Source organism: Staurois parvus, unplaced genomic scaffold (assembly GCF_062004578.1).
Source record: "Staurois parvus isolate SC_StPar_1 unplaced genomic scaffold, SC_StPar_1.0 ptg000229l, whole genome shotgun sequence".
Classification (NCBI taxonomy): Eukaryota; Metazoa; Chordata; class Amphibia; order Anura; family Ranidae; genus Staurois; species Staurois parvus.
In genome coordinates this window covers 3,408,948-3,426,301 of record NW_028318025.1, presented here as the reverse complement: position 1 = coordinate 3,426,301, position 17,354 = coordinate 3,408,948, and the positions used below count along the sequence as shown (strand labels likewise).

Here is a 17,354-nt window from a genome sequence, read left to right as displayed (position 1 = left end):
AGACCCTGGGTTATAGGTTTGTACTTTCAAGTGATTGGACACTGACAAACTTTTGAGGACATGCCCAGGGGCGGACTGACCATTTGGAAACTCTGGCACTGGCTGAGGGCCCGGGGTCAGTAGGGGGCCCCATAAGATGCCCCTGGTACCTTTTTTTCATAGGCTTTTTTGAGTTTGGACAAGGACACAGGGGCCCCATGATCCCCTATTGCCCGGGGACCCCATGAGTTGTCAGTCTGCCCCTGGACATTCCCCTATAACCCTACCCAACTCCGTGAGTCCTCAGTTTTTTGATAGTTTCCTAAGGTGATGGACCTTCCATTCCAGAGATCTCATTCTTAGCTTCACTAGTTTAACATTTTATCTTAAGATTCTTCAATCTACCTTTCACTGTCATCTAATAAAAAAGCTGCATCCTGATTGGTGCAACCTTGTTAAAACTATGGGAACTGTGCCCTGACCCTACACCTTGGGGATGGCCTGCAATGTTGTTTCAGGCATTGGATCCTGCATGGGTGCCCACCTTGGTACTTACTGCAATGCGTGTAGTCAGCTGTAGGGACTCTAATATGGTCTACTGTTGTGGACAGGTAAGTAAGGGTTATCCTATATTTCTGACCATTACTGTAAAAACAAGCTAAGTTTGGAATGATGCTAAAACTCAGCCACATAGAACTTCGCATCAGGTACATAACCAGGTGTTACATCACACCACTGGTTGCACACTGCGCTGCCACTTCCACCTAGAGCTCTTATAATATACTCGGGCACTTCCTACTGCCCTTTTGCCATGAGGAATATTCTCTACAGGATAGTCTACACCTGGGTTTCTGCGTACTCCTTTCAGACATATATTTACTCTATATTCTACACCAAACACCGTGAGCACCCCACTAGGGAATACCCTCACCTGTGGTGGAAATCAGGTGAAAGGGAGCCATGGCAAAATCTCAGGTGAACACTTGCTGTGTTGAAGGCCTGTACAACACTTAACCTCCGAGGCAACCAGAGAAGGACCCAATTTTAACATTTGCATGCGATTTCTACTTCTACTGTATTTCAGGCACGCAAAAAAGCGGCCTACCAGGCGAAAGAAGATTTTTCTGCATCTATGTTGCAATTCCATGGACAACTAATAATTCTAATACAGCCATCTCCATCCAGTGGTACAAAATATCAAGGCTCTTCAGCTTCTCTCTCTCTGAGTTGGGTCCGGATTTGCCTGCCCTAGACAAGGCACACAGAAAAATGAATGAGGAACACATGGAGACAATGGTAGAAGGGGCAACAGAAGGTGTTTTTTTTTTTGTTTTGTTTTGTTTTTTTTATTTTTTCCCCTCACACTTTTACAACTGAAGTGGGAGCTTCATGCAACATGCATCGCAATGTGGATATGCTCACTTCTGCTGTGCACAAAAGTCTTGGCATTGCCGAACTTGATTCTCCAATGTCTAGACATGCCTCTTTTGGGCACAAAAAAGACAATTAGAATGGGCAACCTCTGAATATTGGATCACCCAAGAAAAGTGGAATTAGGGTGTTCACTAAATATTAGTCGGTTATGATAGTTGATCATGTTGTCTCATTCTTAAAGGGTAACTCCACTTTCATGGGAAGAAAAGTAGCAAATTAAAAAAATAATATAGCATATACAATTGCGACTCAAGTCATATTGTAATTGAATGTTATTAAAAATGACCTTTACTTTTCAATCTACAGTGCTGTGATTTTCTGTAAAATTCAATATGGCTACCTAGAGGTGTTCTGTACACAGATTTACAGGTGTACAGAACACCCCCTGAAAATGTAATTTCCTGCTTGAGTGATTGGCTCACTGATATATTTTTTTTTTTTACAGAAGTCTGCACTGCAAGTCAGTTTTAGCATCTCCACAATAAAAATTTCATTTTTGGTGAGATACTCCCAGAGTTAAAGCATGTCTAAAGGGATGCAGGCCCTGCAATTTTCTTCATTAGATCCCTGTAGGTGCAGCTGCTGATTGATAAATATAAAACCACTCCCAAGCAGATTCATTCTGCACATGGACAGGAGGTTGGAATCTGCAACAAAGTTTGTTAAATCCCTGCAATATACAGTGGGGATCGAAAGTTAAAAATTTGTATTAATGTTCATAAAGAAGCCAAGGAAAGATGGAAAAATCTCCAAAAGGCATCAAATTACAGATTAGACATTCTTATAATATGTCAACAAAAGTTAGATTTTATTTCCATCATTTACACTTTCAAAATAACAGAAAAAAAAAAATGGCGTCTGCAAAAGTTTGGGCACCCTGCAGAGTTAATATCTTGTACTGCCCCCTTTGGCAAGTATCACAGCTTGTAAACGCTTTTTGTAGCCAGCCAAGAGTCTTTCAATTCTTGTTTTAGGTATCTTTGCCCATTCTTCCTTACAAAAGTCTTCCAGTTCTTTGAGATTTCTGGGCTGTCTGTCACGCACTGCTCTTTTAAGGTCTATCCATAGATTTTAAATTATGTTGAGGTCAGGAGATTGTGAAGGCCATGGCAAAACCTTCAGTTTACGCCTCTTGATGTAATCCCCCGTGGATTTTGAGGTGTGTTTAGGATCATCCATTTGTAGAGGCCATCCTCTCTTTAACTTCAGCTTTTTCACAGATGGCATCAAGTTACCATCCAAAATTTGCTGAAATTTTATTGAATCCATTTTTCCTTCTACTCGTGAGATGTTCCCTGTGCCACTGGCTGCAACACAACCCCAAAGCATGATTGATCCAACCCCATGCTTACCAGTTGGACAGAGGTTCTTTTCATTAAATTCTGTGCCCCTTCTTCTCCAAACGTACCTTTTGCTCATTCCAGCCAAAAAGTTAAATTTTAACCTCATCGGTCCACAGAACTTGTTTCCAAAATGCATCAGGCTTGTCTATATGTTCATTTGCAAAGTTCAAACGATGATTTTTGTGGTGAGGACGTAGAAGAGGTTTTCTTCTGATGACTCTTCCATGAAGACCATATTTGTACAAGTATCTCTTTATAGTGGAATAGTGTACCACAACTCCAGTGTCTGCCAGATCTTTCTGGAGGGATCGTGCAGTCAAACGTGGGTTTTGAATTGTTTTTCTCACAATCCTGCGAGCTGTTCTGTCTGATATTTTTCTTGGTCTTCTAGATCTTGCTTTAACTTCCACTGTTCCTGATGACTGCCATTTCTTAATTACATTCCGGACAGAGGATATTGACATCTGAAAATGCTTTGCTATCTTCTTATAGCCTTCTCCAGCTATGTGAGCGTCAACTATTTTCAGTTTCAGTTTTCTAGACAACTGCTTAGAAGAACCCATGGTGCTGATTGTTGGGGCAAGGTCAGATGAGTCTGGGCATTTAAAACCTTTGAGATTGACATAACCTGGTCTTCCCAGATGATGATTGAGAACAATCCATGACACTGGCAGGTCTCAGCTTTGCAAAGGGGGCAGTGCATGCTATAAATTCTGCAGGGTGCCCAAACCTTTGCAGACGCCATTTTTTTGTTTTCTGTTATTTTGAAAGTGTAAATGATGGAAATAAAATCTAACTTTTGTTGACATATTATAAGAATGTCTAATCTGTAATTTGATGCCTTTAGGAGATTTTTCCATCTTTCCTTGGCTTCTTTATGCACATTAATACAAATTTTTAGCTGGGGTGCCCAAACTTTCGATCCCCACTGTACATAGATCACCCAGAAGGGAATGTTTTTCTTTTCTCAACAAAAGTGCAGTTGCTCTTTAAACAAACATCTCACTGTATAAATAGAAGATGTTCATTCATTGAAAAATTCTGCATAAATGACGTATGAGACGCTCTTTTATAGGCTCTATTTACACTCTCAAGCCCATCTCTGCAACCACCTCTTAATGTTTTAGTATGTCAGACTGCAGCTAACAGGGTAAGGGCAATGAACAGACATGATCTTGTATTCTAGGTCCGTACCTTAAAGTCAGTTCACGTTACTGAATATTTACCTTCTCTATAGTAGAAACTGACACAGTTGAAGATTCCAAACCCTCTCCTCCTAATCAAAACTTAAATTTGCCCCTTCCTTTCAGTGCAACATTTGGCTACCAAACCCCGGAAAATCCTATCCAAAGCCTTCCCAATAAAGGGAGTGGGGGACATTTGCTATAATTAGTCTTTCTCTGGTTTACAGGCATCCCAGATCTGTGGGTTCAAATTGGTACAAAACTCTACCCCTAGACGCTTTCATCTTCCAAATGAACCAAAAATTGCCTAATAACAGTCAGACTTGTAGAATGCCTTAACCATCTACCCTGCCAGGACAGCTTCAAATATTTCTTTTCAAACCTGTTCACAGTACCAAATCACAAAAGTGTGATATATTGTCCTATTCTGGACCTATAATTCCTAACAAATACTTACAAATTCAAACTTACCTGGGACACCTGGTCTGATCCTAGAAACATTCCAGACAGTTTTCCTTCCATTAAAAAAAAAAATTCTCTCTCTCAAGTCTCCAAGACATCTTGGAGTTTTAGGCCTCATGGTAGCTTCGCTCAAGTGTGTATTATTTTCCATTTATATTCCAGACCTCTTCAACCCAACATCTTGTCTACCTGAAACAAGCATGCTTCTTCTCTGGACTTGCCCATGCTCCTGTGAAGCCAAGCAAGGAATTCCCTAACCTGGTGGATCTCCAGCCATAATAAGGAAACCTTTCCTTCCTTATAACTGGAAGATAACAGATGCTACCCTTTCAGACTGGGGAGGAGTGCTCCAGTCCCTCAGTCATCAATATTCTGGAGCCCAAAGCAATAAGAATAGCTCTGCAACACTGGATTCCCCTTTTTGCAGGGATACCCAGCCAGGGTGCAGTCAGACAATGCAACAGCCATGGCTTACACCATCCATCAAGGGGGCACCAGGAGTCATGCAGCTTTGAAGGAAGCAAGTCAGATAATCTCATGGACGAAGACTCATTTACAGAGATCTCTTCAGTCCACATCCCAGGAATGTACAACTGGAAAGCAGATTATTTCGGTTGCTGCTGCATGTATCAAAGACAATGGACCATCCTCCTGGATATCCAATGACCCTCTAGTGCTGGCATTGGATGTCTTGATAATTCAGCAGTTTCCATTCAGGATAATCAATGACTCTGCCCACCCCCCACTTCCCCACATGTGCGACTTCTACCTTGTCTGCTCCACAAGATGGAAATAAGGAAGACTGATTCACCTGCTACACAGCCTTTTTCATTATTATTACAGGTACTTCTATAGTGTTGTCAATTTACACAGCGATTTACATATAAATTTTACATTCACATCAGTCCCTGCCCTCAGGAGCTTACAATCTAAGGTCCCTAACTTGCACTCATACATTCACAGTCAATTTAGCTAGCCAATTAACATACCAGTATGCCTTTGGAGTGTAAGAAGAAGCCGTCGTACCCTGAGGAAACATACTCAGACTACTTGGAGATGACCCCTGGCCTTTCTCAAAAGCTCCAACTTACCTTCTCAGAGCCCTCTGTTCCTTCTTGCTTCTCAGGCTCTGGCTTTAACAGCATGACTGTTTAAGCCAAAGCGTTAAGACATAGGAGGGACTCTGAGTCTCTCACTCCTACCTTGCTGAAAGCACCTGCAGAAAGATCTACTACAGCACCTGGAAACCTTTGCCTGGTGTGAACACAGCAACTTCAAACACAAAGAAGTGCCTTGCACTCTGGCTTTCCTAGAAGCAGGCCTTGGCCAGAATTTAAGCACTCTAAAAGGACAGATTTTTCCTGGTCTATTCTCTTTATTCAAGATATATCTTTCATCAAGCCCCCTTTCAGCACCCTGTGCTTCCTTGACATCTCAGCCTTCTCTCTGCCTTGCAGAAACCACCCTTTGTACCCATCAGGCAGAGTTCCTTAGACAATCTCTCCTGCAAAGTGGCTTTTTTTTGGTCAATATCACTGTGATATGAGTGTCTCAGAGTTGGTGGCTCTCTTGTAAGGAGTCGTTTCTCATTGTTTATAATAACAAGGTCATTTTATGATCAAACTTTCTATGGTGGTATCATTATCAATAATGAAATCAGGATGACTGATTCCCTATTTATGCTGTCCTCAGGACCTCACAGGGACATCCTGCTTTCATGCCCACCATAACTTGAGGGATAAGAAATCTGATTGTTAAAGCTTACACTTAAGAATAAATCTCTGCTATTATGTGCCCACTCCACTACGTTGGCAGGAGTTTCATGGTACATTCTGACAGCAGGCCTCCATAGCCCAGCTTTGTAATTCCATCACTTGGCCCACATTCAGAGTTTTTCCAGGTGAATATCCAGGCTTTTGGCCACAAGGTTTTTGTATCATTAGTCTGAAGTTGGGTCTGTTGGCACTGTTCTGTTTGCCTAGTTAGTGCCCACCCATCTCATCACTTCAGAATGTCCCAGGGTCTGTGAATACTCTGGCCTATGTCCTGTACTGTATGATTAAAATAATTTGATTTACCTGTAAATTCTTAATCTTGGAGTACAGCACAGGACACCCTCCCTTCTATTCCTTGGTTACTCTGCATTACTTGCTACAAAACTAAGGACTCATGGAGTGAGGTAAATTTATAGGGTAGGGAAAAGAACAGATTACAAATAAGCCATGCAATGCAGTGTAGCATAGCCACACTGACACACCAGAAAGCTTTATATTTGCTCAAATCATTTCTAGAAGTTAGCAAACAGCTGAACAAATTTACACACTCAAGGCTTTGGTGACAGTGACGTGGTTAAAGTATATTCAAATGTCTTACTATCACAAGGGATCCATTTTTGACAGTGTGGACACAGACTGGTACTCTTTATTGAGAGATTTGGGGTCTGTTAGACCCCTAATCTCTCCTGTGACATCCAAGGCAGTCGATCAAACCTGAGAACCCTTTAAAAGTACTTGGGCTGCTGTAGCGCTCACTAGATCACTTTCACAAGAAAACCGATCGCCGGCTGTATTTTTTTGATACCAGGTTAATGACTGTAGCCATGAACCAGGTCTAACCACTTGTTTCCGAGGATGCATGGGTACATCCTAGGGATGGGAAGTGGTTATTTTAAATCGGCTTTAAAATTGTCTGGAAAAATGTATCCATACATCAAAATTTGCGGTAATCCTACAAAAGGTTAGTAGTGTTACACTCCTTTACACCTTGTAAGTACAACTTGTAAACCTTTTCGAGGTGGCTTTATTTGAACGTGGTATCTCTACGTGTTTTGCAGGTTCCAAAACCTGCTTTTTAAGGGAAAAAAAAAAGAGTAAAATATGCAGAATTTAACGGTTTGTAATAAAACAATGTGCATCACAAAAATAAATTACAACAAACAGCAGGTAAGTACAGATTGTGAACCAAACTACACAAATTTGTTGTAGCATATCCCAGATGGGGGGCACCTGCCCAGACTTTAAGTGGATGCCAAAAATGGATGATGACGGCTGCATTAGCAGGTCCCCCATGTGTGAGTGTAGGGACTACTCCAAATGATCAACTGTGACAGAAAAGGGGGGAAGGTGACAACCCAAAAGACAGCAGGGTAGAAATAAATTGATAGTCTTAATACATTGGGTCTAAATTAGTATATAAAGTGCTGGGGAAAAAACAGACAAATATTTGCTTTAATTTCCATTACCCAGGGACCCATATAGGGTCAAACATCTTCCTGTTGGCATAAGAATATAATTGGATTGAAATCACTCACAATTATTGGAGGGGCAATATTGAAAATCAGTGAGCCGCAAAAATGGACAATTGCCTGTGCCACAGACTTCCTGATAAGAGGAGCTTTAATGCCTGCTAGCCACTGAAAGGTGAAAAATACAGCAATCCCTGCTGGACTGCATTATGGACACTGGGGGGAGATTGGGAGAGCCTGGTTCTCCAAAAAGAATCAAAGTTGATTAAGTGAGTGGTAGCCACAGATAAACATGGTGTTAATGAAATATTGCGTTAGAAGCCATTCTTGTAAGCCTGTAACTGTTGGGGATGGTTCACACTTATGTGAATAAAAAAAATCAGGTAAAAACTGATATACAGTCAACTGAATTTTTATGCACTCATACTGCCTTTAACTGCTCTTTCTTTGAGTTTTCTGACTATTTCCTGTGTCATTTCATTTTCACAAAAATACACTAAAACCATTATTAGCAGACACAAATACAACATTACTTACAGCATTCTTGCCAACTCTAAAACTGTATTGAGGTAATAAATAAATCTCTGTGTGTGAATGAGGTCTTTGGACTCATGCATGTGGGTGCTGTGGCCTGTAGAGTGTGAACCAGATTTAATTTTTTTTTTGGCTGGAGCTGTATGCGGGGAGCCTATGTTTTGCTATAAGGATGCAGGTGCATGTCCCCAAACACAAAAAGTGTGCATCCAGGGGCCTTCTTACCAGCACGCCAGTCAAATTAGGAGCTGTGTTCGTATAGCCTCTGCGTCCCCACAGAGTAACAGGCAGCTTAAGCTGCACAAACAAACCACTCATTTACACTATGTGCAAGAGAACCTGTGTTAAAATGGTCCTTTAACTAGCCCTTTCATCCGCTCTCCATCCTTAATAGATCCCCCTGCAGCAGCTGGCTGGACAGGGGAGGAATGGCCCAGAGAGCAGGGGGGAATCTGACAGTTGGGGTGAATGGGGGGGCGCATGAGAAGTAGCTGAAAGCAGCAGGAGGCAAAGGAGACATGGCTTTCAGCTACTTCATGGAGAGGTTTACAGGGAGATTGTTTGTTGCAACTGACACACACACACCAACCCCAACTCAGATTCCCTGCTGCAGGTGTTTTTTGGGCATTTTGGCCTAATTCACCTTTGGATTGGTGCATCAAAAGGCAGCAATGTTGCAGATTTCTGAAGCACAGGTGAAAGCTGCGGGGAAGTGTGCATGGGACACATAGAAAAGTATTGCTTTAGACATTGATATAATTATACAGTACTTATACTTTGCACATAGTCAACTAGGCCCTATGATTGTCTTTGTAGAATTATTTTGAATAGATTATAAAATACTAAAAGATGTCGGCACATATTGCAGCACTGGACCCAGGTTGTCTGTCCTAAAAGTGGCGAGACACTTGGAGGATGGAAACTGGGTGACGTTTAAAAATGGCTTCACAAGTGTTGGAGGAAAGGATGTGAACAATTTTCAGAGAAATTGATATAACATGGACATTTGTTTTTTATTAACCTCTACATATAGTGTACTGAAAACTCTTCCCTCTCCCTGCAGTACTATTGAAGCTCACAAAAATACCCCAAATTCTGAGGCAGAGAGGGGTTAAGCCAACTATCAATGGAATGAAATTCGGCCAGTATAGCAGGGACTGGCCAAATTTCTGGTACCAAAAGAGCTCTGTTTAAAAGATTAAAAAGACATGAAGTCTTAAGTGATACATGACAAAAAGTTCAGGGGAACAGCATAAGTCTCAAAGCAGCAATATTGTCCCAAGCAGGGGTCCACTTAAAGAGCAATTACAGTACTTGGTTATGCAATCGCTAGGTTCTGAACTATATTTCTAAATAACCAAGGATATAAGTAAGCCTGGTAACAATTGTCTACAAAAGGGTCACAGAACCTGATTGTAGAGGTAATTCCCACAGTATCCCAATGTTTGCTCACTCCAAAAAAGGGGAAAGAGACAACTCTGTAATCCTAAACAAAGATTAGGGGAATGGGAGAACAAGGTTTCTGGCAATTCAAAGTACTGCCCACAAAGGCCATAGCAAAAGGCAGTCAAAAGAAAACAAATAAAAAGGATTAAAAGAAAAATGAGGGAAGACGATGAAAGAAATCCTGCCGTCCTCGAGAGAAAAGTGGAACAGCAATGGAGAAGGGAAAATGGAAAGGTGGGGGGTGGAGCCCAGGAGCGTTGAGGGAAGTTCACCATTGAGAAGCATTAGATCACGTCAGTCCCATGAAGGGGATAAGAGGGAACATTACTATGTAGATTAAAGGTGGGTTAATCTCGTTTTAAAGCTGGAAATGGGATGGTGGTCCAGCCAGGGTTGTCAGATTGAAAGGAACCTGTCTAGGCTGTCTTCCAATGCTGTTCGTTTTTCATTGATAAAGAAGCCTTGGATTCTAGATTTGACTTCCTTGAGTTGGATAGTGGGAGATTTCCAAGAATATGCTATGGCTTGCTTTGTTTCAATGAAGAAGAAAGTAATCAATGTGTGGGTTTTGTGGGGTATGTCATGGAGTGGTTTCAGAAGCAATGCTTCACTTGGGTTCTTTTTGAGGTTGACATGCGTGACTGAATAACTCAAATTATAGACTCTGGTCCACAACTGATGAGCATCGAGCAGAACCACCATATATGGAACATGTTCTCTGTTTTACAACCTCGGAAACAACAAGGGTCATAACCCGGTATATATTTTGCTATTTGGACAGGTGTAAAGTACCATCTAGATAAGGCCTTATGAGTTTTCTAGCACCTGTATATTGTGGGAGCACCTATAAATTGACTGCCATATGGGTACTCATTCTTCACTGGAGAAGGTTTCCTGGAGCTCTCAACCCCATTGGATACAGTAAGTAGGTAAAGGTTCTGCTATATGTTTTTGGATTGATAAGTAAATGCAGATGCCTTATATAGGGATTCAAATCCTGTTCAGGTTTTAGGGGAATCCTGATTATGCATAAAAGGTTCAATAAAATGGCCTAATTGGAGATACCTAAAGATCTCGGTGGGCAGAATGTCATAGTTTTTGCGGAATCACGGAATTATGCAGAAGCCTTGGACCACTAGCATCGAGTAGATCAGCGTAAGGCCATGAGTTATCCACGAATAAAAAGCTCCTTTCTCTGAGTCACCTGGGGGAAAATATGGGCAGTCAAATAGTTGAACAAGTCCCAGACCCATAAATAATGGGTCAAGATTGAGTTTAGTGGTTTAGGTCTAAAGGAGGGAGGGAGCCAAAGTAGAGAAGAAGGTAGTAAGGGATGTGTATCAAGGATATCTAGGAGGGCCCACAAGGGTAAGTCTCTTCCAGAGTAAAGTTGAGTAAGGGGTGTGAGCTGGGCTATGGTGTAATAATGATGGACATTGGGGCATCCTTAAATCCACAGACGATATAGCAGATGTTGGGACAGACGAGATTGCCCCGAGGCCCATACAAATTTTAGGATTTGGTGATGTAGAATTCACAGAATGTGGGGTGGAATATGGATAGGGTGTACCCGAAAAAGATAAAGTAAACTGCTCAAAAAAAATTAAAGGAACACTTTTTAATCGGAGTATAGCTTCAAGTCAATTAAACTCCTGGACTATTGATCTGGTCAGTTAAGTAGCAGCGGGGGTTGTTAATCAGTTTCAGCTGCTTTGGTGAAATTAACAGGTGCACTAGATGGGCAACAATGAGATGATCCGCAAAACAGGAATGGTTTTACAGTTGCAGGCCACTGACGTTTTGTTTCCCTACTCATCTTTTATGACTGTTTTTCACTAGTTTTGCATGTGGCTAGGGTCAGTGTCACTACTGGTAGCATGAGGTGATACCTGGACCCTACAGAGGTTGCACAGGCAGTCCAACTCCTCCAGGATAGCATATCAATATGTGCCATTGCCAGAAGGTTTGCTGTGTCTCCCAGCACAATTGCAATGGGAAAACAGAATGGTTGGCCACACAAACAGCAATGTGGTGGACAAAATCCTTTATTGGAATCCTTTACATGCAATATAAGAACATGACAGCTCCAAGACAGGACAGAGGATCAGTAGATGCGTTTCACACAAACACGTGCTTAGTCATTACTGACTGTAATTACTGTAATGACTAAGCACAGGTTCGTGTGAAACGTGACTACTGCTCCTCTGTCCTGTCTTGGAGTTGTCATGTTTTTATATTGCATCTAAAGGATTTTGTCCACGACATTGCTGTTTGTGTGGCCAACCATTCTGTTTTTCAATTGCATCTGTGATCACATATCGGGTCAGCTCCAGCGTGACTGGAGGGATATGCAGATTCGGCACTCACCTGGAGCGCATCTTTCGCTCTTCCAGCACAGTCTCAGGAGCATGGAGGAGATTCCAGGAGATAGGCAGTATCTCTAGGAGAGCTGGACAGGGCCATAGAAGGTCCTTAACCCATCAGCAAGACCGGTATCTGCTCCTTTGTGCAAGAAGGAACAGGATGAGTACTGCCAGTGTCCTACAAAATGATCTCCAGCAGGGCACTGGTGTGAATGTCTCTGACCAAACAATCAGAAATAGACTTTGGGAGGGTAACCTGAGAGCCGATGTCCTCTAGTGGGCCCTGTGCTCCCTGCCCGGTACCATGGAGCTTGATTGGCATTTTCTATTGAACACCAGGATTGGCAGGTCCGTCACTGATGTGCTGTGCTTTTCATAGATGAAAGCAGGTTCATCCTGAGCATGTGACAGACGTGAAAGGGTCTGAAGAAGCAATGGAGAACGTTATGCCTGTAACATCCTTCACCATGACTGTTTTAATGGTGGGTCAGTGATGGTATGGGGAAGCATATCCAGGGAGGGACGCACAGATCTCTACAGGCTAGACAATGCCACCCTGACTGTCATTGGGTATCGGGATGAAATCCTTGGACCCATTGTCAGACCCTACGCTGGTACAATGGGTCCTGGGTTCTTCCAGGTGCACAGCAATGCCTGGCCTTATGTGGAGAGAGCGTGCAGGCAGTTCCTGGGAGGAAATACCTCAGGACGCCATACATCATCTCATTAGAAGCATGCATACAAGCATGTGGGGGCCATACAAACTCCTGAGTACCATTTTGAGTTGCTGCAATGAAATTTCAGCAAAATTGACTAGCCTGCTGCATTATTTTTTTACTTTGGATTTCGGGGTGTCTTTAAAATCAGTCCGCTGTAGGTTGATAATTTTCCACCAAATGATGAGGCATCCTTACGTTTTTAACATACTACCCAGTCCATATCAGTATAGATACCCAGCATATTTTTTCTCCCAGTGCGATCTGATGTGTTTCCAGAGTGTTCCTTTAATTTATTTTAGCAGTGTAGTCTTTCTAAAAAATCGGCGATGAACTGCGTGTTTGAAAAAAAAAAAAAGACTTGGAAAGTAAGAGGGCTGTGGGTGAGAGGAAAGGGAAGGGGGGTGGAAAAAAACGAGAAGAGAGAAAAAAAAGGGGGGGGGGGAGCAGGAGGAGATGGGAGGATAGACTCCGTATCAGGTTATAGGAGCCTCTAAGTGCAGTCTCAGTAGAGCAGTATAAGATAAGCTGCTTACATACTTGTGCAGGAATAAGTTGCTCCCCAGTCAGGGACTGAGGATCACTTGTGCCAACTGAAAGCAATAACCAAATGAAACAAAAAAAAAAAAAAGTCACAGTGGCTGCTACTTAATGATGCTATAACGCACAGTGGAGTTAAAAGAAATGGAAGGCTGCTCACTTAGGAGAGAAAAACTGAAGTCTCTCAATGTTTTAAGGCAAAAGGTGTCTGTGGGTAAGTGGGGCGTTGCAGCGTCTGTGAGACTGTAAGGCTAGGTTCACATCTCCGTGTTCCTGCGTGCCGCGTTTTTTGCGCGGTGCACGAGAGCCCATTCATTTGAATGGACTCCCGCGCCCTGGGGGACACAGGGAAGAAGTCCCTACAATTCTTCGGAAAACGCAGCTTGCATGGGAACCTCAGTTCCCGGTATGGTTGTGGTATCCAGTGCGAGCAGCGTGCCATTAGAATTAATGGAAACAGAACATGAAAATTCAATTAGTTTAAACTGCTAAATACCTTTTCTTATCAGCAGTTAGAGCAGTTTGGTAACTTCAGTCAGTGTCCAGCTGAGCACTGGTTAAAGCTTGAAGGAGGAGTTTTCTTTCTGCTCTAGGAGAATGCAAAACCCCTGACCTCTGTCTGGGCAGTGCTGATTGGCCCTGTGCTGATCACATGCACTCTCCCAAGGAAAAAACCTCTAGCAATACACACCAAACTGAACATGTGCAGTGTCTCCACATGATATGTCTAATCAGGAGATAAGAGGGGGGGCACTGGAAGAAGGGGAGGATCAGAGAAGTCTGGATCAAACAGCATTTTTACGCAATGCAGAGGATTAACCCCTTAGGTTCCACAGTGAGTAAATCAAGCATGCTTTACTGCAAATACAGACTGATTTTACTGATGTGGGTTTAGTAACACTTTAAGGTATTAGTTCTATGTGCAAATGATCTTTGGGAATCGTATGTAGGGTAAGGAGGGGGTAGAAAAAGGGGTGGAGACTTATTGCCAGAAGGGCAGAAGGAAAGGGAGGGGAAAAGAGAGTAAAGAACAGTAGCGGAGGAAGGGGGAGGTGGCCAGAATACAAACAATTTATCGTTAACAAGGAGAATATTCTCAAACACTTTTAAGCACCCTGACGATGCATAGGAATGATAAAAGCTCTACATCAAACTAAGATAGTGAAGGGGACCAAAGGGGGTAGAGGAAAGGGAGTAAGGGGAGGAAATGGAGAGTGCGTCGAGGGGAACAGGGCGAGGAAGCAAGGAAGTAGTTAAGCTATCCAATACAAGGTCTCTACAGATTTGTATATTATAGGAAAGCATAGCCAGGATTCCAAATTGAAGAGGCATAAAGATTAGCAAAATGCTGCTCACATATAAAAAGTTCCGGAAATTCACTCAACCAAAAAAGTGAAACTCAAAGGATTATAGTGAGAAGAAAACCAGTCATCGTCTTAAGGGCCTATAAGGTATAAACATGAACAAAAAGGAGTAGAGCTCACAGCTTGCAAAGCCTGGATCCGGTTGTCTAATGAAGGCAGTCAATTCCTTCCACATGTTGATCTTGAGGAATCCTCAAGGGTCGCTTCCAGATGGGGGTCCATTCTCTCACAAGGAGCCCACTAAGGGACAGATTTGAGGAACCAGGGGATTGAAGCTGAAAGAGAAATATGCCACAGCTGCAGCATTAAGGTAAGCAGATCAACTGTTCACTCTAATGTAGTCATCCAGTCCAAACTGGCTGGAAGGTCTGAGAGTGGAGCCAGGCCAATGCTTGAGATCTATTTTCTTCCCTGTTCAAGGATGAGCATGGGCTCCGGAATGGATGTGGCAGGAGTGTGGTAAAGTTTACCGAGGAGGCTTGCGATGGTGGACTAGGTCCCACAAGATTGAGATCTGATAAGAATATTTTCAATTCCTCTGGGTTGTTGACATCATATTGGGTCCCCTACAGGTAAAAGACAATTTAAAGAGGAACCCCCATCAATAGCGGATGAGGTTTTCTTGTATCTGCAGATATGGTTTCATGGAGCGCCTCTTTAGGGTCGTTTGGGAGAGATCAGAGTAGATCTGATAAGGATGATTCTGGAATGATAAGAGACTTAGCTTCCCTGGACGCTCTTATAATCCAGTTCTTGGTTCTATAGAAGTGGAATTTCAGTATTATGACCTGGGGGGGACCCTCCATTAGCTGTTGGGATAGGGCCCTGTGTACTCTATCCATTTACAGGCACTCAACTGGAACATCAGGAACCAAATCCTGGAGTAGGGATAGCACTGAGCCCTTGAGGTCTCTAATGGTTTCAGGTAGGTCTAATGTGAATGTTACTCAAGGCTGTCCTGGAGGTTGGGGGTGGGGTCTGAACATGGCGGCGTCGGAGAGCACGATGTAGGTGCTCTCTGAAAAAACTTCTGACCCTAAAACCCCCCCTATGGCTTAGCATTGTCTGCCACCTACCCCTAGACGAGAGATGGGGTCTCGGCCTTGAAGGTGGGGTGGTGTCCGGGAGATGAGAGCGGATCCGGCTGTTGCTCCCTCTGAGACGCTGAGCGAGGTCTGCAGTGAGGAACCTGGAGAGAGAGGCGGGTTGCCGGGGAAATGAGGTGAACCACGTGGACGCCGCAAGGGAGCACTGGGAGGAAGAGAAGCCGGCCGGCATCTGGAGGAGAGAGAGAGATGCGGCAGGTTTCCCAATTTGCTCCCCGGTCAGTTTCTTGGATCCCAAGTCGGTGGGCGAGCGGGTGCCCTGCCAGACCCCTAAGGATTCAAGTATCCCGAGACACCCTGAGGAATCCCCCCTAAGGAAAAGAAAAGTGCCTGGACAGCCTAACAAAAGAAGCCTGAGCCATCTCACAGAGGAAGCAAGGAAGAGGAGGGTGAGTGAGAGCAGCTTTTGATCATTGTATATTGCTTGGCAGGGCAAGAAGGAACAGTGTGTGAAGTGGAGAAGGGGGATTCCCAGGGGATTCTCAGGGAGATTGGAGACGTGGAAGAGAAAGTGGAATAAGATAAATGACCATAGACATGAAAGATAAAGTGGACACTAAAATAGTAGGTTAAATCCGTCCTCCCTGTGTCTATTTGAGTTTTCCCTGGCGGCTGATAAGGGGTCAGTCAGAAGATATGAAGAACAAAAATGTTAAAGGAAGCGGGGCCAAGGGAGCTCAGGCCGGCTCGATTAAAAAGTATACGTTTCAAGGGAATGTAACTCCAGAAAGACCCCTGGGGACAAATGAAAAGAGCGAATTGGAAATCAGTTTGGAAAAAAGCCCTAAACTATCCCTAGGAATGGACAATGGCAGTCAACATATGTTAGAAAATAGGGAGGGGAGAGAACTTGAAAGGGAATTGCAAGTGCCGAATAAGAAAGAGATGGCAGAAATGTTTAAAAATTTGGAAAAGTCGATAAAACAAGAAATAGCAACAATACGGAATGATTTTGGGCAATTGTTATGCAGAGTGGAAGAAATGGAGGAAAAACTTAAAAATCATGCCCAAGATATCTTAGAACTTAAGAAACGGACACTGGAAATCAGGAAAGATCAAAAGAAATTGCTTTACAAAATAGAGGTCCAAGAAAATAGGGATAGAAGGAGTAATCTCAGGATACGAGGAATCCCAGACAGTCCACAGGGAGAGGATTTGAAAGGGTTAATGAACAAAATCTTCAACTCCATAATGGACAGACCTACTTTAGAAATGTTTAAATTGGACGGTGTATTTAGAATAGGAAAAGATAGAGAAAGATCGAGAGAAACAATTATCCAATTTCACTAGTTGAGTGATAAAGAAGAGATTTGGAAGAAAATTAAGGGAAGAACAAATATCAAGTACGAAGAAATAAATATTCAAATTTTTGCGGACTTAGCACCAGAGACATTATGGAGAAAGATCTTTAAAACCCCTGGTGGATTTGATGAGAAAACAGAAAGTGCAGTATAGATGGGGAGCCCAGGCGAGCCTAATTGGATGGAAAAACGGACTCATGGCTACTCTGAGATTTCCTGAGGACTTGAGAGACTTTTGTGATAGACTTGACTTACAAAGAATAAGGTTACCAGGGTGGGAAGAAGAAGAAAGAGATATAGGGGATACGGGGAAAGAGGATTGGCAGTTGGTAGGGAGG

General features: G+C 42.9%; 1 protein-coding gene across 2 annotated transcripts in view; it reads left to right on the top strand.

Annotated features, from left to right (window-relative positions):
• Positions 1–2,071, top strand: part of CCNH (cyclin H) — a 45,464-nt gene extending 43,393 nt beyond the window's left edge. The window contains exon 10 of one of the 2 annotated variants that reach the window (XR_016313062.1): positions 1,859–2,071. The gene's annotated coding sequence lies outside the window, so the exon portion shown is untranslated. Of the gene's footprint in view, positions 1–1,063; positions 1,713–1,858 lie in introns of those variants that run through there. The other variant, XR_016313061.1, reaches the window with a different exon arrangement.
• Positions 2,072–17,354: the final 15,283 nt, after the last annotated feature.